This window comes from Giraffa tippelskirchi, chromosome 8 (genome assembly GCF_054371585.1).
Source record: "Giraffa tippelskirchi isolate mGirTip1 chromosome 8, T2T-mGirTip1v1.2.pri, whole genome shotgun sequence".
In the NCBI taxonomy this organism is placed as follows: Eukaryota; Metazoa; Chordata; class Mammalia; order Artiodactyla; family Giraffidae; genus Giraffa; species Giraffa tippelskirchi.
In genome coordinates, this window is record NC_137282.1 from 46,689,469 (window position 1) to 46,713,653 (window position 24,185).

The following is a 24,185-nucleotide window of genomic DNA, read 5'->3' on the forward strand; positions in this document are numbered from 1 at the left end:
GACTCCATGGACTGCAGCCCACCAGGCTCTTCTCTCGATGGAGTTCTCCAGGCAAGAATACTGGAGTGGGTAGCCAGCCATTTCCTTCTCCAGGAGAACTTCCAGACCCAGGGGTTGAACCCATGTCTCCTGCATCTCCTGCATTAGCAGGCAGATTCTTTACTGTCTGAACCATAGAATAATGTAATAATGTGGAATGTTTGAACTAATATGAGAATAAGCACTCTAGAAGCAGAGGGAATAGATACAAATAAAAAGTTATAATATATTAGTTGTGAAAAATGACTAAGTTAGGAAATAAGTGGAAACATTTTTATTACAAAGAGATATAGCAGAGAAATAATCTTGATTAAAAGTAAAAAAAAAAGTCTAGATGTTACCATAAAAAATATCTGTAACACTATTTTTTTTTCTTTTTCTGAAGGCTTTAAATCAATTTTCTGGTATCTAACTTACAGTGAACAAAGTCCACTCAAATATCTTCAGATAGTTGTGTAAAGATAAAAGTAAAATAACATCTTCAAACTAAAGATAATTTTAAGAAAGCATATTAAAAAAATCTGCAGTTATATCTGTTTTGCCATATTAGTTTTGTCTGCACTTGATTTCTCTATTTCTAAAATAGTATATGTGTAGCAAATACTTACATATGTACACAGTACAAGGTACAGCCAATCAGCACTGGTGGAGCACTGCTCATATGCGACCTACTGGTCCTTCATGTTTCATTGCACTGATTTCCAAATGCAACATCTGCATTTCTTTACCTGAAGACTTCCTTTGGTGGCAGATCTCTGCTTTCTAAATAGGCATACAAGAGGTCAGGAATGCTAGAAAATGAAATTTTTCTTGAGCATGACTTAACCTAAGATTGACAGAAAAATATCCCTATTTTTCTTATTTGTTGGTTGAGAAAACTCCAAAGCATATTTTCTGAATCTTCTATCCTTGTTCTCTGGTGTGATTAAGCTCTAAGAATTTACAGGAGTAATTTTCCCAATAACCTACAATTATTGACTGTCTGTACCTCCTTTTACTTCGCCACCCTTCTTCTATTGTTTTGAAGTTTCTTGGGATGATCTTCAAAACAAACTACTTGGATTTGAATCTTTGTTTCAAGAACTGTTGCTGCTGCTGCTTAGTCGCATCAGTTGTGTCTGACTCTGTGGGACCCTATGGACTGTAGCCCAGGTTCCTCTGTCCATAGGATTCTCTAGGCGAGAGTACTGAAGTGGGTTGTCATGCCCTCCTCCAGGCGATCTTCCTGACGCAGGGATTGAACTGAGGGCTTCTGATTTGCAGGCAGATTATTTACTGCTGAGCCTCCAGGGAAGCCTGTCTCAAGATCTGCTTCTAGGCAAATGCAAACTAAGATCAAATGGAAATGTTTTATACTATGTGACTTAATCTTTATAGTAATACTTTGACATAAATAATCAAAATATGTAACATATATTTAACATATCATAATTTGCTTTATATTGTTGTACTTGATACTAGCTTTCTCCTTGTCTCTCCCTTTGCAATGCTGCTGCTAAGTCGCTTCAGTTGTGTCCGACTCTGTGCGACCCCATAGACGGCAGCCCACCAGGCTCCACCGTCCCTGGGATTCTCCAGGCAAGAATACTGGAGTAGGTTGCCATTTCCTTCTCCAATGCATGAAAGTGAAAAGGGAAAGTGAAGTCGCTCAGTCGTGTCCGACTCTTAGCGACCCCATGAATGGAAAATCCTCCGTCTGTGGGATTTTCCAGGCAAGAGTACTGGAGTGGGGTGCCATTGTGCACACACTCATAAAATTTACTTTACTTGATATCCAAAAAGAGTAGGCAGTTCCATCCCCCTATGCATTTGCTCATGTGGTTTATTATTCCTCACTGTTCTGTTCAGCATGAAATTTTAGTTCATTCTTTAAGTCTTTGTTTGGGCAGAAGTAAATTACCATACCATTTTTTCCAATACTTATTGGGTGTGCAAATCTAGTGAAATACCTCTTAGTTGAGTTATTTCAGTTAAAGACAGGTTATAATTTCTATTTTGTTTTACTTATATTACTTCTGGTAGATTTTAAGTCATTAGCCGATGATTTCAGGTAAGCCAAGCTTCAGTTCCTGAGTTCACTTTTGGAGCTTTGTTCTGTAAACATTATTTTAATACTGTAAATTTGCTGCTTCTTAACATATATTCCCATAGATTTTCACCTCTATTTTGGCACAGATTTCACATTGTTGTAAATATTTATTTGTATACATTTGATAGCCAGTAGACTTAGTTTTCCAAAGGACGAAGTTCTCAAAAAGTGCTAAAAGTAGAAAGTGCAAAACTTGCTGCTTACATGTTTAACTCTATAAATCATGTACAGCATATATTTATAAAAAATGAGAGATGTCAAGAATTATATTTGAGAAGTGTAGCTTGAGAACTTGGAGTAAAATTCAGAATGTTGGCTGTCATTTTCATACAACTTAGAGGTACCCTTCAAATATCCATGCTGTAAAACATAAAAAATAAAATTTTATGCTTTGTAAAGTATAAAATCCATGAAATAAATGTATATAAAATGTAGACTTAGTGAATATAGATTTTTAGTTGACTTCTGGGCCAGGCACTTTTTTTCATATCTAATTTGGAATAACTTATAATACCTAAAAAACGAGATTAATGCAGAAATCCTGAGGTTCTAAATGACAGAAGTATTCTCAATAAATTAAATATATGTGTATATTTTAAGGTTATTATGCATCTAAAAAAATCAGTGGCTCAAAGTTCTCCAATAGTAATACATCCATATCATACAACCAATCTTCAAATATATTAAAAATATACAAAATCTCAGCCAGTATTTTATGTATTGCAAAAAGGAGCACCCATTTTTTCTTAAGTTAGAAAGTGGCTTACACATCATTCAAATATCACACGATTTTCACATCTGTTGTTGTTCAGTCGCCCAGTCTATTGAACTTCAAATATCACCTAACAACATTATTGAATAGGAGGAAATCATACAAATTAGAGAATCAAAAATGAATTTCTCATTGCTTTAAAAAAATTTTCTCTCTTTACTTCAATGTTTGTGTTCTATCTCCTCAATTTAGTAACTAAAAGAAAATCATACTTTATATTGCATATCCCAATACCTAAATAGATATCATAATGTTTTGGTTATGAGATTATATTGTGAATTTTCCAAAAATATGTACCAGAGTCTTAGTTATATATGTATACATGATACCCTAAATAATTACTGAATTACATTATGTTAGGCACTATTTATATGATTGTATTTGGGGTCCTATACCAAAGTCACAGGTGTGATGTCTTGTATGAAAACCACAGAAGTGGAGCCCAGAACCAAAGTCACCTCTGGAACTGACTGAGCCCCATTGTAACCATTGTCAAAAGTCCCTCTGATCTCTAGTGGCTAGTTCCCTGACCCCATATTGTGCAAAAGTACCCACTCAGGTTGGGGAGGAGGGCATGGCGACCTACTCCAATATTCTTGTCTGGAGAATTCACATGGACAGAGGAGCCTCACGGGCTACAGTTCATAGGGTCACATAGAGTAGAACACAACTGAAGCGATTTAGCACGAAAACATGCACCCACCCCGGTACCCTAGCCAATCACCTAATGCTACCCTTCCAGCAGGAATTTTCTTTGTCTTGAGGCTATATAAATTTGCCTCTAGCCCAGGAAAGGCCTCAGCTCTCTCTCTGGTCTGTCACAAATTTGGCCAGCTGCATTTGCAGTGTCTCTTACTATCTCTACTCTGTTCTCAGTAAACTCACTCCCTTCTAAACTACTTTGTGTAAGGGGAAATTCTTTTCCAAAACATACCCAGACTGCCACGGCATAGCAGACATAAGATCCCCTGGTACTGGAGGGAAGGGATTATTACAAGGGGAAAGACAGGTGTAAGAGCCAGTTTGAACTTGGGTTGAGCCTCAGCCTGCCAGTGGCAACTAGAAACACAAGTTCAAATAAACAGCCTGGCTTCATTCCCTGCTTTGTTTACCCTTTTGCCAAACACAATCAGAAACTAGGAGACAACGGAGTGCATGCAGGTCAGACTCACTGGGCAGAGAGCAGAATGGAGAAGGGGGAGGAAATAAGGTAAGGTAGGTATAGAGGGGAAAATGTAAGGTATTCTGCATTATGTTCTCTAAGTGTCTAGTGAATTAAAGATGGAAGAAAAAAGAGATTTGCAGCTTGACAGTTTTCTGCTAAGCAGTGGTGGTAGAAGCAATAAAATTTATCTTCCTTAAATCAAAAGCCGTAGTCTTTCCAAAAATCAATGTCAAAATGTGTTTTTCTCTTTCTTCTTGCCTTTTTGTTTTTTATCTTTCCTTCTTTTTCTTTTTTTTTTTTCCTAGTACACATGTGATTGGAAAGGGCACTCCTCATCACTCAGGTTCCTAAAGCCATCACGGTTCTTGTCATTCAAGCCTTAAAGGTGCTTGTTATTGACCTGAATCCAGCTCTCCTCAGCAAAATAGTAGCCAGTTTAAAATCTGCCTAAAGCAAGAATTGTTCTCAAAGCTACAGTACAATATCAATACTTAGAATTCTAGGTCACTTGTCTATGTGGTTCAATGCACCTTAATCTGTTGTCAAGGTGATGAATTAATTTAGGTTTAAATTCTATTGTAGGGACCACACCAAAGGGAGCACCCCTTTCAATTTGTTTAAGGATGCAATTCCATTCTCTCATAATAATAAAGAGAATATGGTTTAATATGCAAGAAAGTATAAATAACATAGACCAACAGAGTTCTTTCCAGGAGATATTTAGGAATGAGTGAACGTTTTGTAAGGAGAGCTAAAAACAGACTGGAGAGACTTTCATCTGTTATAATGGTGGAGATGTATGTGGATTCACAATATCTGAAGAATGCAAGATAGAGAAACCAGGTTCTCAGTTATGAATGGAGCATTTACTTATATTATCTAACATCTTCAGCAGATGGGTATAAGACTCCTTTAAAATTACATGAATTCCTGACATTAAAGATAATAGAAGCTATAAGAAACTAAAGTTATTTCCTACCCAACTTTAAGTCCCATATCTTAAGGGCAGGGAAAAGGAAATGAGTGCAATGAGATGACAGACACCCTGACAGAGTCAAGTTATTACTTCTTCCAAAGCTTCAGATTGTTTATAATAAAAACAAAACACATCTACACAGAGATAAAAAGAAAAGCCAGTCAACCATATACTCAAGAAGATAGAGCACAACTGTTTTATTTGAGATATTCTTAATGATGTGGAAAACTACAAGATAAAGCTTTTCTGATTTCTGTTTATTACTAATTTGTTCTATTATATTCCTTTTTGGTAACCTGTAGGTGAGTTTATTTATGCTTAGATCTCCTACAATATATGTTCATATGTTTATTTGTAAGTTGTACTTTGTTTCTCACCTCATCAAAAATGGATTAAGAGAACATAATGTATAAGATACAAGAAGACATTAAATTCTCACTTCTGCTTTCTAAGCCTTAGTTTCAAGACAGACACTAACTTGAAGAAAAAAAATCTCTCCCAGTAACTAGTTATTTTACAATCACTTCTCACTTAAATTATTATTTAATCATATGCTGACATTTGAGGAGTTTAAAAAAAAAACTAAGTTAAAAATCAATTTAGTAAAATATAAATTGTATTAAACCATTGTGCTTAAGAGGAAAATCCATCACCATTTGAAAATTACTTGAAAAAACATCACAATTTTCTAATTGCATGAAACAATAACTCTGCAAGTTGAATAAGGGAAAAAAATGGAGAAGTGCATTTCAACCAGCTATTTTCAGTTACCTTTAATTTTCAGGTACATTTTATTCTTTATAATAATTCTTTCTTAAATTTCCTCATTAAAAATTAGAATTCATAATGTTTTCATCCGGTAATGATCTTAATTTATAGTTAGAAAGAAATGAAATATTTAATAAAATGAAGGTGAAAAGAATATGAAAGTACTTGCAGCAACTTTTCTCCAAAAATATAACTTTTCTAGGGCTACAAAAGATTTCCCTGGTAGCTCAGATGGTAGAGCCTGTCTGCAGTGCAGGAGACCCTGATTCAATCCTGGGTCTGGAAGATCACCTGGAGAAGGAAATGGCAACCCACTCCAGTATTCTTGCCTGGAAAATCCCATGGACAGAGAGAGAAACTGGCAGGCTACAGTCCATGGGGTCACAAAGAGTTGGACACTAATGAATGAAACAAGACAACAGGTCAAAATGGTGTCACTTATGCTAACCCCCGTTATCACCAAATTTGAGACCTGATGACAGTTTCAGCTCTCCTAGAAATGGAAACTTAAAGGAATCAGTCAGGAATAATCTGGTTAGCACTAGTTACATAACCTGCCTATTTGATTCATGACATACTCTAAAAGCAAACTTGTAATGACAACCCCTACCCTTTTTGCCTTGTACAACTTACTCCTGCTCCCTTCTGCTTACGAAACTCTCATTTTGTAGAGACTCTCCAATTTCCTTTCTACCCGTTAGATTGAATACTGCTGGGTGTTTGCTAAATAAACTCTTAAAAAATTTAATAAGCTCCACTTTTTCTTTTAAAACTAATTCAATAGACTTGGCCTAAATTGTACACTCTTTTTTCATTCATGAGTTTGAGTAAACTCCAGGAGTTGGTGATGGACAGGAAGGCCTGTCTGTGCTGCCATCCATGGGGTCGCAAAGAGTTGGACACGACTGAGTGACTGAACTGAATGAACTGAACCACAATCAACATCAAATGACGGAAAATGAAAACTTTTGAGATGCATTTTAAGTGTGGGAGGAACTTTAAAAAATGGGAAAATAAGACAATGAAAATGGAAATATTCATAGGAATAAAAGGTAGTATGCTGTAACAGCTAGGAGAGATTGTACACTTTGATTATACATTTAGTGAGAGAGGTTTATACTAGATGGCATAATCAGGAAAGCCACCGTGAAGAAATTGAGATTCGACTTAAATTTCTAAAAATGAATAGAAGAAAGTATTAGAAGAATGAAACAAGAGAAAAGACGATCTGTGAATTCTGGGCGCTGGGATTGGAGGGATGGGATTTTTCTCTGAGGGCTATTATTTAGTTGCTCAGTCGTGTTCCACTCCTTTGTGACCCCATCGAATGTAGCCTGCTGGCTCCTCTGTCCATGGGATTTCCCAGGCAAGAATACTGGGGTGGATTGCCATTGCCTTCTCCAGGGGATTTTTCCTGACTCAGGGATCCAATCCAAGTTTCCTGCATTGGCAGGCAGTTTCTTTACCACTGAGCCACCAGGGAAGCCCTTCCTGAGTGATGAGGACCCACCATATACAGAAGGTGAGTCATTTACCTTCCCTTTAAAAGCCAACAGAGAAGCCCCCAGTCAGATCCAAATACCACAGAGAGGTTAGGAGCTATTAACAAAGTTTAAAAAAGGAACATCTAATTAATAGTAAAGAGTTTAGTAGAACCAATGCCAAAAATGCTGTTTCAAACTAAATCCAGAGATAATGTAATCCCCCAAGAAGACAGTAAAAGAAATACAAACAATAATTTAAATTAAATGTAATTAGTAACTTGAAAAATATCAAGATAAATCAATAAATATATGCAGAATTAGATATTTGGAAACTTTATATATATTTTTTAAAATAAAAAATTGTGGGACACAATGGTTTAAAAAAGAGAGAGAGCTAAAGAGAAAATCTATCAGAGTGAAAAAAATATGAACAAGAATTTCACAGAAGCAGGAAAGCAATAATTGTAGGTAGCAATTTGCCCTCATCTAGCAAAACTGAAGATTCACATTGCACACAAATGTGAGGTATTTGAATAAATTTAGCAACTTTGTTTATAAGAAGTACACTTGAACCAAGAACGTTGTCCCCTATTCATAAAATATTGGATGTAACAGCACACATAAAAAATGTCATTGGACAGTACCAGTTAACTAGGGAAACATATGAATTTATCATTATGAGTTTTTAAAACATTCAAAGTTAAACAATATGAAGCTTAAGAATAGATGCATATTTGATAAAAGTAAAGAGAAAGATAAAAGGAGTGTTTACTACTAAAGGTGGATGAATGCAATCAAACAGTGACAAACAGGGAGTTTCAAAATTATTAATGATAACCCTTTTCATATTTTGAATTGTGGACATAATGTATTTAATTAACAGCAAATCTAGAGCTGTAAAAGATGAAATAAACTTGATTATATATTTAATGTACATCAAGAGATATATAAAGTTAATAAAAAGAAAATGAAGAACTGAAAAACCTATTTATTAAGTGGATGAAGATGAATTTTAATAAGATATGCAAATTGAATTTAAAATTCACCAAGTCAGTTATGATATCTAACCATTTCATCCTCCACCAACCGCTTCTCCTTTTGCCTTCAGTCTTTCCCAGCTTCCTGATCTTTTCTGATAAATTGGCTCTTCGCTTACATTTTCCTGTATAACTCATTTTTAAAAGAATTTTTTTTAAGTATTTGAGAAATAGGTGAAACGAATTTTTTAAAAAAGCTATTAACAAGGAAATGGCAACCCACTCCTGTGTTCTTGCCTGGAGAATCCCAGGGACGGGGGAGCCTGGTGGGCTGCCGTCTATGGGGTCGCACAGAGTTGGACACGACTGAAGCGACTTAGCAGCAGCATTAACAAGCAAATAGTAATGGTTTATAAGGGTCTTGAAACTGACTCATAATGATTTGTGAGAGTAAGCTAACTGGTAAATTTTCAGGATTCCATGTTGGCAGTTTGAAATCAGACAGAAAGAGTGTATTCATTTCCTAAGGCTGTGGTAATGAAGTAACATAAACTAACAGGTTTAAACAACAGAAATTTGTGGTCTCACAGTTTCAGAGGCCAGAAGTCTGAGATGAAGTTGACAGAGTCATCTTCCTCCAAAAGAACTGGAAAGGAATCCTTCCAGTCTTCTTGTTACCCAACATAAGTTCATCTAGATGATGTACAGTGAGGTCAAAGAATATCAAAGCATCAGAGTTTGAAGCAGAGAAAGGTTTATTGCAAGGCCATGCAAGGAGACAGAGGCTTCACAGATGGCACTACTTGCAAAGAACCTGCCCGCAAATTCAGGAGATGAAGGTGATATAGGTTTGATCGCTGGATCAGGAAGATCCTCTAGAGAAGAAAATGGCAACCCACTCCGGTATTCTTGCCTGGAGAATCCCTGACAGAGGATCATGGTGTGTTACAGTCCATGGGGTCACAAAGAGTCAGACACGATTAAGCGATTACGCATGCACACAAAGAGATAGATGACTCATGCCCCACAAACCCTGAACTCCTCGAAGGGTTTCAGTGAAACATTTATTTTTATTTGACTGAGCCAGGTCTTCATTGTAACATGTGGGATCTACCTGGGCTGCCTGCACTGGGAGAGGAGGCTTAATCACTGGACCACCAGGGAAGTCCCCAGTAAAGTATTTTTAAAGGTAAAGATGAGGGAAGTGTGTGGTTGATGGTTGCAAACTTCTTGGTGTAGGAAACCTTTGTTCTTGCAACTATGCAGGAAGGTCAGGTCAAGATGCTCCTGTAGACGTCTAATAAAACAAATTGTTATTCTCTGTTCTGCAAGTTTTTATCTTTATATGAATGGGGACATATATACCCTTACGGATAAGAGCCTCAAGAATAGGCTATCCTGTGTATTTTGAACTATAGGCAACATTCTTGTTCAGTCACTATGTCACTATGTTGTGGCCAACTCTTTGCTACCCCTTGAGCAGCAGCATGCCAGGCTTCCCTGTCAATCACTATCTCCTGGAGTTCGCTCAGTCTCATGTCCATTGGGTCGGGAATGTCATCCAATCATCTCATAATCTGTCACCCATTCTTAACTTGAAGAAAAAGCAATAGAATACAAAGCTTAAAGTAAAAGAAAAACATCTAATATGGAGTCAGATTTGTTCTACTCCATTCCCTCCAAACATCTAGTAAAACTTAGGCTTGTGGCAGCATAATTGCAATCATGATATGATGTTCTCCCTGAGTCCAAATTTTAAAGTAATTTTGGGAAGCCATCTAGCATTGTCTCATTAAATTATGTATCTATTAAACATTAGACTTAGTAATCTCACTTCTGAGAAACGATATTGTTTTTGAGTTAGAGTTCACCCTAGTTACCTCAGTTTTACTTGATTACCTCTACTAATGCTTCATCTCCCAAAAAATGGCTTTCCAAGATACTGGAGATACAAACTGCAACATATCTTTGGAAGCTACACAATTCATCCTTTAATAGAGCAAGTATTTACAAGGTGAAAACTGGCAAACACTATATATAATGGCTTTTCCTTTCCCACAGCCAGTTAACGAGCACACTACGTATATGTATCTTATATCCAATAAACAGGCATTATTAAGCACTGAAAGCCTTCTTAAGTGAACAAGGCAAAGAAATAGAGGAAAACAGAATGGAAAAGATAGAGATCTCTTCAATAAAATTAGACATACCAAGGGAAAATTTCATGCAAAGATGGGCACAATAAAGGACAGAAATGGTAAGGACCTAACAGAAGCAGAAGATACTAAGATGAGGTGGCAAGAATACATAGAAAAACTATACAAAAAAGGTCTTAATGACCCAGAGAACCACGCTGGTGTGATCACTCACCTAGAGCCAGACATCCTGGAGTGTGAAGTCAAAGGGGCCTTAGGAAGCATTACTACAAACAAAGCTAGTGGAGGTGAAGGAATTCCAGCTGAGCTATTTCAAATCCTAAAAGATGATGTTGTGAAAGTGCTGCACTCAATATGCCAGCAAATTTGGAAAACTCAGCAGTGGTCAGAGGATTGGAAATGGTCAGTTTTCATTCCAATCCTAAAGAAGGGCAATGCCGAAGAATATTCAAACTACCACAAAATTGACCTCACATGAACTGAGAACTTTCAGATGTACAAGCTGGATTTAGGAAAGGCAGAAGAACCAAATTACCAACAACCGTTGGATCACTAAAAAAAAAAAAAAAAAACAACAAGGGAATTCCGGAGGGGGTGGGTGGAATCTATCTCTGCTTCAAATCTATCTCTGCTTTGACTACGCTAAAGTCTTTGACTGCGTATATCACAAAAAACTATGGAAAATTCTTAAAGGGATGGGAATACCAGACCAGCTTACTTGCCTCCTGAGAAACATGTATTCAGGTCAAGAAGAAACAGTTAGAACTGGACATGAAACAACGGACTGGTTCCAAATTGGGAAAGGAGAACCTCAAAGCTGTATATTGTCACCCTGCTTATTTAACTTATATGTAGAGTATATTATGCAAAATGCCAGGCTGAGTGGTGCACAAGCTAAAATCAAGATTGTCAGGGGAAATATCAATTACCTCAGATATGCAGATAACAACACTGTAATGGCAGAAAGTAAAGAGGAACTAAAGTAAAGAGCCTCTTGATGAAGGTGAAAAAGGAGAGTGAAAAAGCTGGCTTAAAATTCAACATTCAAGAAACTAAGATCATAGCATGTGGTCCCATCACTTCTTGGGAAATAGATCAGGAAACAATGGAAACGGTGAAAGACTTTGTTTTCTCAGGTTCCAAAATCACTGTGGACAGTGACTACAGCCATGAAATTAAAAGAAGTTTGCTCCTTGGAAGAAAAGCTAGATAGTGTATTAAAAAGGAGATATATCACTTTTCCAGCAAACATCTATCTAGTCAAGACTGTTGATTTTCCAGTAGTCATGTGCAGATGTGAGAGTTGAACCATAAAGAAGGTTGAGTGCTAAAGAATTGATGCTTTCAAACTGTGGTGCTGGAGAAGACTTTTGAGAGTCTCTTGGACAGCAAGGAGATCAAACCAGTCAATCCTGAAGGAAATCAACGCTGACTATTAATTGGAAGGACTGATGCTGAAACTGAAGCTCTAACCAACTGATGTGAAGAGCCAACTCAATGGAAAAGACCCTAATGCTCAGAAAGATTGAAGGCAAGAGGAGAAGGGGACGACAGAGGATGAGATGGTTGGATAGTAACACCAATTCAATGGACATGAGTTTTAGCAAACTCAGGGAAATAGTGAAGGACAGGGAAGCCTGGAATGCTGCATTCCATGTGGTCACAAATAGTTGGACACACCTGAGTGACTGAGTAATGACAATAACAATTAAGCACTGACTTCATTCTTGGGGAGAAAATATAAGAAACATAGGAAAAATAAGTATTAAGAATACAAAACCGCTAGATTCACTCTCACATTACTTGGAAGTACGTGCTTTAAAAGTAACTGAGAAGTCAAATCTCCACAGCATAAATAATTACCAGGCAGTCTTTATGTACCATTGTTGTTGTTCAGTTCCTTAGTTTTGTCTGACTCTTGTGACTCCATGGACTGCAGTATCCTAGGGTGTTCTGTCCTTTACTATCTCCCCAAGTTTGCCCAAACTCATGTCCATTGACTGAGTCGATGATGCCATCCAACCGTCTCATTCTCTGTCATGCCCTTCTCCTCCTGCCCTCAATCTTCCCAAGCATCAGGGTCTTTTCCAATGAGCTGGCTCTTCGAATCAGGTGGCCAATGTATTGGAGCTTCAGTTTAAGCACCAGTCTTTCCAATGAATATTCAGGATTGATTTCCTTTAGAATTGATTGGTTTGATCTCCTTGCTGTCTAAGAGACTCTCAAGAGTCTTATGTACCTAATGACCTTCTATTCTAACTTTAAGATGATTTTATCTTATTTTAAATCTTTTTATATTGATCCTGAGCTTCAACAATTTTATTACCTGTTCCATTTTTGTTTTGTTCTTATACCTTTTTTTTTGGATTTTGAGACAGAATACTACCAAGTTTATTAAACTTAGAAATAATGATAGAATAGTGGAATAGAAGAGAAGAAAACAGAATTAGTCTAATATAATCAGCATAACAATAGATTATTTCTAATTAGAGTTGCATTTATATTATGATATCTTGAATGGTCAACAATTTTTTAACTAAATACTTACAAAAAAAATTGCTGATGTGTAGTAATCAACACAGTCCCTTCTCCCCTACAAGAAGTATTTTTTTCCAGGTCATCAATTGAAATGATCTCATTTTCCTTGATTTTCTTCAAATTTTGTAGTAGGGAAAAATTTAAACCCATCGACATTAATTACACTAAAAAAATTCTTTGTTTGTTGTTTTTTTCTACAGTACATCTTGAAATAAGCACATAGAGTAGTTAATCTAGAGGATTTTTTTATTTATGAATATATTCCTCATACACATTCAAAAAGTCTCCAATTAAGAAGCGATTGACATAAACTCTATTGTTGGTTGAACAATGAGGAGAAAGACACGAAATAAAGCATATATTCCCCTATGGAGAGTGAAATATAAGCACAATGCCAAGGTTCCCTAGTGGGTGGGAGAAAAATAATTCACTGGTATGTGTTTCCTTTACCATTTCATTTCTTCACACCCATGTTTCAATGGATAATAACAATATTTTTCCATTTGTGTAGCACTGGCTATATCTTGAAATAAATACTCTAGAAATGAGAATATATAAAAATGTGTCAGCAAATTTACAATTGGAACAAATGATTTATTTATTACATCAATATTGAAGCATCATCTATTTGGTAAGTCTGTACTAGTTCTGCACATATCAAAATAAATGAGATCATTTCATTGCATCCTGTCTGTGAGAATCATACCATACATTTATCAAGACAAAAAATAACCAAATGATCATGATATTAAACATAAAGAAATAACCAATAATCTATTGATCATGACAGTAAGCATAAAGAAATAACTACAGCTAAGCATACTCACTTTTGCAATTTTCATATATTGAAAGAAACCAAGGATGCAACAGGAAACAAAGAAATTTTAAAAGCAAGTCTCTTTACTAAGCCAAAAATATCAATTCTTATTAACACTGTGCTGATAATAGTGACATGCATTTTTTTGAAAATCACTTTAGTAAGGATTGTCCTATTATACAGATTTCCCTTCGATACCAATTTTATTCACTTGAGCTTCTCTGTTTGGGACTCTAAAAATCCAACACAAAAATTTTTTTTTTTCTTAAAATGATGCTTTTTGTTCTGATAAGACCTTTTTCTTCCCTCAGTAGCAAGAAACAATAGATTCAGGCAGTGTTGAGTAAAAGATGTTTTATAATCTTCTTCCCATGGAAAATCACAGGGAAAATAAAGTATCTTAGGAAATAGTTGAACTCTTGTTCTTCTCTCTTTATCTCTCCTCTTCTTTCTCAAGAGATTCCTAATATTTTTTCACTGGAATTACAATTTCTCCCTTTGCTCCCCCTTAGTTGTCCTCTCTTTACTTAGTGCCCCCTCTCCCCAGATATTCATAAACTAAGATTCTCCAAAGTATATTTTGCACAAACCTGTAATGACAGCTTTGTTTTCCAAAGAACATGGACCATTTCATTTCATATCTCACTGTCAGGACAGGTCAGTTCAGTTCAGTCACTCAGTCGTCTCTGACTCTTTGTGACCCCATGGACTGCAGCACTCCAGAATTCCCTGTCCATCGCCAACTCCCGGAGATTACTCAAACCCATGTCCATTGAGTTGGTGATGCCATCCAACCCTCTCATCCTCTATCGTCCCCTTCTCCTCCTGCCTTCAATCTTTTCCAGCATCAGCGTCTTTTCCAATGAGTCATCTCTTTGCATCAGGTGGCCAAAGTATTGGACTTTCAGCTTCAATGTCAGTCCTTCCAATGAACACCCAGGACTGATCTCCTTTAGGATGGACTGGTTGGAACACCTTGCAGTCCAAGGGACTCTCAAGAGTCTTCTCCAACACCACAGTTCAAAAGCATCAATTCTTTGGTGCTCAGCTTTTTTTATAGTCCAACTCTCACATCCATACATGACCACTGGAAAAACAATAGCCTTGACTAGACGGGACTTTGTTGGCAAAGTAATCTCTCTGCTTTTTAACATGCTGTCTAGGTTGGTCATAACTTTCCTTACAAGGAGCAAGGGTCTTTTAATTTCATGGCTGCAGTCACCATCTGTAGTGATTTTGGAGCCCAGAAAAATAAAGTCAGCCACTGTTTCCACTTTTTCCCCATCTATTTGCCATGAAGAGATGGGAACAAATGCCATGATCTTAGTTTTCTGAACGTTGAGTTTTAAGCCAACTTTTTCACTGTCCTCTTTCACTTTCATCAAGAGGCTCTTTAGTTCTTCTTAGCTTTTTGCCATAAGGGTGGTGTCATCTGCATATCTGAGGTTATTGATATTTCTCCCCACAGTCTTTAATCCAGCTTGTGCTTCCTACAGCCCAGCGTTTCTCATGATATAAGTTAAATAAGCAGGTTGACAATATACAACCTTGACGTACTCCTTTCCCAATTTGGAACCAGTCTGTTGTTTCATGTACAGTTCTAACTGTTGATTCCTGGCTTGCATACAGATTTCGCAAAAGGCAGGTACGATGGTCTGGTATTCCCATCCCTTGAAGAATTTACCAGTTTGTTGTGGTCCACACAGTCAAAGGCTTTGGCATAGTCTGTAAAGCAGAAATAGATATTTTTATGGGACTCTCTTGCTTTTTTGATGATCCAGAGGATGTTGGCAATTTGATCTCTGGCTCCTCTGCCTTTTCTAAATCCAGCTTGAACATCTGGAAGTTCTCGGTTCACATACTGTTGAAGGCTGGCTTGGAGAATTTTGAGCATTACTTCACTAGCGTGTGAGACGAGTGCAATTGTGTGGTAGTTTGAACATTATTTGGCATTGCCTTTCTTTGGGATTGGAATGAAAACTGACCTTTTCCAGTCCTGTGGCCACTGCTGAGTTTTCCAAATTTGCTGGCATATAGAGTGCAGCACTTTCACAGCATCATCTTTTAGGATTTGAAATAGCTCAACTGCAATTCCATCACCTCCACTAACTTTGTTCATAGTGATGCTTCCTAATGCCCACTTGACTTCACATATCAGGATGTCTGGCTCTAGGTGAGTGATCATATCATCATAATTATTTGGATCATTAAGATCGTTTTTGTATAGTTCTTCTAGCATTCTTGCCACCTCTTCTTAATATCTTCAGGTTCTGTTAGGTCCATACCATTTCTGTCCTTTATTGTGCCCATCTTTGAATGAAATTTTCCTTTGTTATCTCTAATTTTCTTGAAGAGATCTCTAGTCTTTCCCAGTCAATTATTTTCCTCTATTTCTTTGTAATAATCACTGAGTAAGGCTTTCTTCAGGACATGACCCCTTTATATTGTAGGCCAGATTTCAGGAAAGGGAACCAGATTTATCCAGGCTTTAGCCAACCCTGTCATTTTTCAGTGTCTCAGCAAGATTTCTGGACTGAACACTTTCATAATCGTGGAACATAGACCTGGAAAATAATAGATGCATCCTAATGTACTGCTGTGTAATTTAACTCATCTTGGAAATATAAGAAATATCCATAATACTATAAGCATGGACTTAAAAATATTAAAAAATTGTAAGACATCTCTAGGGAAACATATTTGAGAGAGCATGCTCTCTGGTATTTAAAAATTCATACAGGCCTATCAAATCTATATCAGTGGACCTAGATTTAGAATTGACTGAAAGATTCATTGAGAATCTCTTATACCAGTTTAGTTACTTTTATACTTTGGCCAGTTGATGCAAAGAGCTGACTCATTTGAAAAGACCCTGATGCTGGGAAAAATTGAGGGCAGGAGAAGAAGGGGAAGACAGAGGGTAAGATGGTTGGATGGCATCACCGACTCAATGAACATGGGTTTGGGTAGACTCCGGGAGTTGGTTCTGGACAGGGAGGCCTGGCGTGTTGCGATGATAGGGTCACAAAAAATTGGACATGACTGAGCAACTAAACTGAACTGAACTGAGACAGTATAAAGAAACAAAGCAACTCAAAAGGGGGAAAAAAGAGTTGTACTGGGAAATCCCACAACATGTCAACCACAGTTTCCTAACGACTTCACTCTGCTGGTCACCTCTCTGTCAAAAAGAGACAAATTTGAAGAAGGTGAGACTTCTTTAGTTCAGGGAAATCATGTCTTTCTTCTAGACTTCTTTATGGTGATGCTGGTGATTTAGTTGCTAAGTCATGTATGACTCTTGTGACCCCACAGACTGTAGCCTACCAGGGTCCTCTGTTCATGGGATTTCCTAGGCAAGAATACTGGAGTGGGTTGTCATTTCCTTCTGCAAGACTTCTTTATACACCATGCTTTTCACAATGTCCCTCTGGCATATGTGCTAAGAATATTTCTGCCAGTGAAGTTGCAATTCCTCAACCAGAAGAGTCCCAGTAAACAATTCTGAAAACCATGGAAAAACTGATGGTTATTATTTTATTTTTTCAGCTTGTATAATCTGTATGCTAGCACTGCAAGAATGAAAATCCAGAGTTATTCCAAGCATCTTGGGCCTGGTTGTAAACTTCAGACCAACAATTAACCATTTGCCTGACAGGACTGAAAATGAATTAAAACAAATACATCCAGGAATTCTCTAATAATGCACTGGATAGACTTCTTGGCTTTTCATGAATCTTCTGAAAACACCTGTGTAAGTCTGTAAATATGTCTGGGAAAGTCTTTTAAATTCTTTGGTGAAAAAGAAAAAAAGCAGAGTCTTGTGTCAGATGCAGCAGAATTCAATAATATGGCTTCAATTAGACAGTCTCAAAGAAGAAAAAGAGCAAACAAAAAGTTCCACCATAATTATCAGTGACATTGCTTTTTGAGAGAAATACAGGTCAACAAAGTAAGTAGAAAGCATTTCTTATTTCCTAAATGCTAATGCAATGGCTCTAAATCCTTTTTTACTATGAAGGGTGTGTCTATTCAAGGTAAATTAATCTCCCATTCACAAAAATCTCATTAATATTTAACTCTCCTATGTTCATATCAAAGCACTTTTCAATAATAGTGTTTATATTTTTGGAATTCTCTAGCCTCCTGTCAAATAGACCACATCTATCATATTGATTTGTTGCTACCATCCACAGGTTAATGATCAGAGGCACCGCAGGCAATATAACTTCTAGTGTCTTTTGTTGCAACTATTTTTATTGAGGATTATTAAGCAACACAGGCTTTGTTAAACTTGATTTGGCTGTAAAATCATAACTCATTATTCTTCAATTGACTAAACTCATCTGGGAAAATTTACAAGGACAAAGTCTGGTAAAAATGATTGACATGTTGATATATTTCACAAAGAAAAGTTATATATATTTTATAGAGCACATTTGTGATTTTAGAGAAAACTTTTTTTCAATTTTTTGAATGGTACTAATCTATGGTGTTGGAGAAGACTCTTGAGAGTCCCTTGGACTGCAAGAAGATCCAACCAGTCCATCCTAAAGGAGATCAGTCCTGGGTGTTCATTGGAAGGACTGATGTTGAAGCTGAAACTCCAATACTGTGGCCACCTCATGAGAAGAGTTGACTCATTGGAAAAGACCCTAATGCTGGGAAGGATTGGGGGCAGGAAGAGAAGGGGATGACAGAGGATGAGATGGTTGGATGGTATCACTGACTCGATGGGCATGGGTTTGGGTAAACTATGGGAGTTGGTGATACACAGGGAAGCCTGGCATGCTGCAATTCATGGGGTCGCAAAGAGTCAGACACGACTGAGCGACTGAACTGAACCGAATCTATTTTAAATCTAAAACAAATTAATAATAGCTATTGAAAACTAGTTTATATATCTAAAGGTCAAAACATTTCCATCTAAAGAGACATGTTGAGAATCTCATTTAGAGCATCTTATATTTTTGGATATATTTTATTTCAAATGAGTTTGTGTGTTTTGGAAAATTTTAAATATTGTTTTGGCAAAGGTTAACTAATTTAGTAAATTTTGCCAAGAGATATCTCCCATTTCATTGGACCAAAATTTGGATGTAGACTTTGTCTAAATTTTTAAATAACAAATCAGAAAACATTCAAGAAAATGCATTTAACATGTATGAGGAAGTGGCTTTAGGATATAACTTGTTTATTTTGTAAATCAATATACCATTCTTGAGATTAATAACCCTTTCCTAAAATTTGACCCTCATATTGGAGACAATACCAGACACTACAGCTACACATTTAATTAGATTTAATCCAAATAAATAAAAATTTAAGTTAATTTTCATTATTTTATGTGCCATCACTGTGTCATATAATACCAAGCATAAAAGATGCAGCTTACTGAAATCAGTAAGGGTCAAGGCTGATGGGACCTTACTGTAAATTGAATACTGATGGGACCCTCAATGTAAATTCAGGCTTCCATGATCACAGAGACTGATCTGTAAGAGAACACAATCAATGATTCACAAGGTGGTTCATGATGCTTCTTACTACCATACATATTTCATTGACATTAAAAAAAAAAATACATGGTCAACTGAACAGAGATGAATAAATTTCACTACGAGAGAAATAAATGATAGCTTTTTTAACTGAGTAGAAATATTCTGCCTCAGATAAATTACTATAGAAAATGTTCAAAATATTTGTACTTAGTTAAAATGAAACTTTTATTTCCCTATTGTTAAGAAAAGATGATTGTGATGATTCCCATGAATATCTTTCTATAGTAAAGAATGTGAATAGTGCCACAAAGTAGGTATAAAAATATCATTGCCTTTCATATGTAATTCCCTAGTTAGGTAATAGCTTGTATATATTCATTCTAGCTATCTATTTATCTATCTATCTTGCATGGTTTTAAAATCCTGACAAGTTCTGTAATCCTTGATTTTCTTATTTCTGAAATGGTGCTACTAATAGCTGTCTAATTGGCTTGCCTCGTGTCTCAGTGGTAAAGAATCTACCTTCCAATGCAGGAGACACAGGAGATAAGGGTTTAATCCCTGTGTCAGGAAGATCCCCTAGAAAAGGAAATGGCAATCTACTCCAGTAGTCTTGCCTGGGAAGTTCCATGAATCATGGAGCTTGGAAGACTACAGTCCATGAGGTCACAAAGAGCTGGACATGGCTGAGCTATCTAATAGATGTGTTGAGACCACATGAACAAATGCATGCAAAGCTAGAAACTCTAAAAACATATATCACTTTTAGGGATGGTGGTATATTTTACTATTCACAATGTATATCTATTATTGTATGGTCATATAAGAATAAGACCAGTTTAACTTGAAAACTTAAAAGTATTTAACTGAATCTTATCAGAGAAAAATATTGTATTTCCACCCCTAGGAAATATATAAAATATAAAAGTTAATCTGCTGTGTGGGCATGATGTGGTCCATAAACAGTGGCTTTATATCATAGGAAAGCATAACCAGCCCTTATTCTACCAGCTTGTTTCTCTACAGGGGCTAAAATCCTAGTGAAAGAAGTATTCAGAATTCCATAATGGAGTGATTGGAAGCCCCAAAGACTCAGAATGGCAGTGAAAGATAAAGAAGAAACAACTGAATCCGTGAAGAAAATGCTTCAGTGAATAGATGTAATATTTCTTCATGTCAGTTCATAATCACTTCAGTGAGATGCATTGCTTTCATACCAGCGGAAATACTAGAAAGGATGACCAGAAAAAATGAAATCCTACAAAAAACATTTGTAGACATACAGTATCGAAGAGACTAGCCAAGTTTATTTTAAAAGTAATACAAAAAGACTAATTAAACTGTTAAAACATTATCGGATTTTGGAAATACAAACAATATCAGATATGTGATTCACAGCCACTGCCATTAAATACCTTGAACCCCACATATGAAAATAAGGTTTAAACACACCTAAATTGAAATAAAATGCAAGATTAGCTTTCATGGGTTGTTTTAATATACTGTGAACTTCTCCTTGAGTTGTGTATATATTCATCATATGTATTTGCATATGAAAAACAACCGTGTTAGATAGAAGATTCTTTCGATCATGATTACTTTAACAATACTTTTGCATGTGTACTATATAGTTATTGTAGGCTTTAGGATCACAGTGGGAATAGTAGTCCACCAAAGGGGGGGTGCTGGTGGGCATCATAGTTGAAATAAGAAATACACAAAGGATACAGTAATTATAAATCTGGATGAGAACTATAACTAAAACAAACACACACAAAGTTACAAACTAATACGGGAGAAAAAAATCATCATACAGAGTGATCTATAAGAAAGCTGTTTTTGTAATAACAGACTTTATGGTTACAATCACACTTATCTTTCATTCACAACTTTGCAAATTGGCAATGACTTTATTTGGCCCTGTTTCTTATGTCTTCATATTCTGAATTTCAGGTCAAAGATGCAAACCTCTTTTGATGGCTGAAGACACAAAAAGTTGGATCAATCTACAGAGACATATTCAAGACTTAAAGCACATGTATAATCTACCAAGGGGGAAAAGAAGAAAGACACATAGCCAAGCCTGACAATAAGGCATGGCGAAGAGAGGAATAAAATAGTCTTACGGGGGAAGGAGAAGATGACTGGAGAAAAAACCTGATTAGAGAGTGTTTTTCCAGTCTTAGACACTCATTTCTCTCCCAAATGAAAATACAATGATTTTCTTCTGCAGGAAATTAACCCCCAAAGTCTCATCTAATCATAATATGAGGTTCAAACACCGGGTGTTTTTTAATATACTTAGTTCCAGATGAAGTTTCTCCTGATTTAGATGACTCAACTGAAAATAAAAGTTGCCTAACTCAACCCAAACACAGGGCTTCCCAGGTGGCGCTAGTGGTAAAGAATCTGCCTGCCATTGTAGGAGATATAAGAGACGTGGTTTCCATTCCTGGGTTGGGAAAATCCCCTGGAGGAGGGCGTGTCAACCCACTCCAGTATTCCTGCCTGGTGAATACCATGAACAGAGGAGCCTGGCAGGCTACAGTCCATGGAATCTCAAAAGAGTCAGACACAACTTAGCAACTAAACAACAGCAAATTCCTTACAAATATTTAGACTGTTCACCTCAAACTGGTAGAGATTGTACTTCATATCATTATATTTATCTTTAGTACAATGCATCTGGTACAGTACTAGACCTCATTAAACATTTATTGATTGACTGGACAGTAAAAGAAATTGCTTTGGAAGGCAGCAAGCACAGTCAGGCACATACTTCTGAATGTCTTGACTTACTTTAAAATTCTTTCCTCCCTCTTTTTAGCAGATTCATATTAAAAATTCACAGGGTGCTTGTACAAAAGACAACCACAGATGTGCTGTCTGACACTTAGACCTTTAGCAATACTCTTCACTAGTACTGGTCTTGGCTCTTTCACTACAGTCTTTCTCTTTCTATGATTACGGAGCTGGTGAGTTGGGCTAAGTGGGAGAGCACTTTAACAGAACAGTTTTGAGCAAACTCTTGAATATCTGAAAGCCATTTTCACTTCTAGTCCCTCAGTACCTGCTTACCTGAGGCTAGTTATTCTTAGCTTCCATATCTCTGAGAATCAGTTTGCTTGACTGTTAAATAGGTATAATAATATCATCTCAAGGGGTTGAGTGGATTAAGTGTCTCAGACTTTTGTATGCTTTCTTCTATGTTTTGTTTTGTTTTTGTTTTTTCCCCTAATTGCTTATGTATTTATTTATGGAGAGCTGAGGTTTTTGAAGTGAGAGGGAAATTCTTCATCTGAACAGATGTCATTACTGAACAAGGAAGCTAATGCTGTAACCCTCACAGGGCTGACTCAACAACACACTGTTCAGGACGCCCCACCTGCTAGAGTTGTGGGGAGATTTCAGGTACTTGGCAGAGATAACTTTTCAGGAGAGGAAGGTGCTGACTCTAGCTGTATCCAACTCAGCGTTATTCCTAATCCTACCCACCATGAGCTCAGGAATGTCTCTCCGGTGGAGTTCATTGCTCTTCTCTCAGGTTATTATCACTACAATCTCTTGCTGGATGCTCTGGTAAAGCAAAACTGTCCTTTAGCAGGGCAAGCCTGTTGTATAGTCAACCACAGCTGGGATATACTTTCCAAGAGGCTCCACTTCACTGGTCTCAAGCCAAAGTAAAATGAAGTGAAAGTCGCTCAGTCATGTCCAACTCTTTTTGACCCCATGGATTATATTCAGTCCATGGAATTCTCCAGGCCAGAATACTGGAGTGGGTAGGTAGCCTTTCCCTTCTCCAGGAGATCTTCACAACCCAGGGATTGGTACCAGGTCTCTCGCACTGCAGGCAGATTCTTTACCAGCTGAGCCACAGGGGAAGCCCCAAAGAGAAGCTCATATGTGCTCATTCTCTGCTTAAGGCTTAAGAGGATTTAAATCGGTGGCTGGAACTGGCATAGAGGGTGACATGGGTACAGGGAAGTGGCCTCAGGATGACTGAGGTAGATTCTTAAGCTCAGGTCCTTGCAGGTGAAGTAAGGCTAATAATGACTAAAGATTTCAAATACTAGGCTCTTGTTTTTGATATACTCAGTAACCTTCATGGCAATCAAGCTTCAGGCGTTCAAGACCCTCCATAATCTACATCAACTGACCCCCTTTTTTTTTTAATTAGAAATAAGGCTCCTAGAATGCAGGAGCTTTTTATTTTTTTATCTTTGTATTTCATTTGCCTACATCAGCGTGTAAGGTATTATAGGCAGTCAACCAACATTCTTAAAAATGAAAGAAAGAAGAAAATAGGAAAGAAAGAAAGCAGAAAAAAAAAACAAATATAATATTGAATTCAGCTAGACATTTTAAAGTTTATACAGAAAATTAAGTTAAAAATTTTAACCCTTGAAAATGTTACTTAAAAAGCATGGATTGGATTTTTCATATATTAGAGAATATTGCAAAATATAACATAAATGATGGGAAATGAGTTAAAAACTAAACATGTTGAACAATCAGAGTTGAGAAACCCCAAAATATTACTTTGGATTAGCTCACAATGAAATAAATTATATGTGATTAAACTGTCTAATAATTATTGTATTAATATCATCTGTCTCTTAGAATATCTGTTTATAGCACTAGGAAAATTTTAAAAATACATTTGCAATAACTTTAATTATAAAAATTGACACATAAGTAAGACTTAACTTTTCAAATCATACTGATAAGTATGCAGGTGGGTAGTTCTTAAAAATGGGGCTTCCCAGGTGGCTCAGTTGTAAAGAATCCAGGAGACCCAAGCTCAATCCCTGGGTTGGGAAGATTCCCCAGAGAAGGAAATGACAACCCACTCTGGTTTTCTTGCTTAGAAAATTCCATGAACAGAGGAGCCTGGCAGCTACAG

The 24,185-nt window shown here is 36.7% G+C and overlaps 1 long non-coding RNA gene across 1 annotated transcript; it reads right to left on the reverse strand.

Annotated features, from left to right (window-relative positions):
- Window positions 1–401: 401 nt before the first annotated feature.
- On the reverse strand, window positions 402–19,901 carry LOC145518940 (uncharacterized). The gene is made up of 4 exons (XR_014063480.1): window positions 19,805–19,901; window positions 19,177–19,276; window positions 12,975–13,078; window positions 402–2,488 (listed from the first exon to the last, which is right to left on the reverse strand). It is a non-coding gene; the product is annotated as an uncharacterized LOC145518940 (long non-coding RNA).
- Between the last annotated feature and the right edge of the window lie 4,284 nt (window positions 19,902–24,185).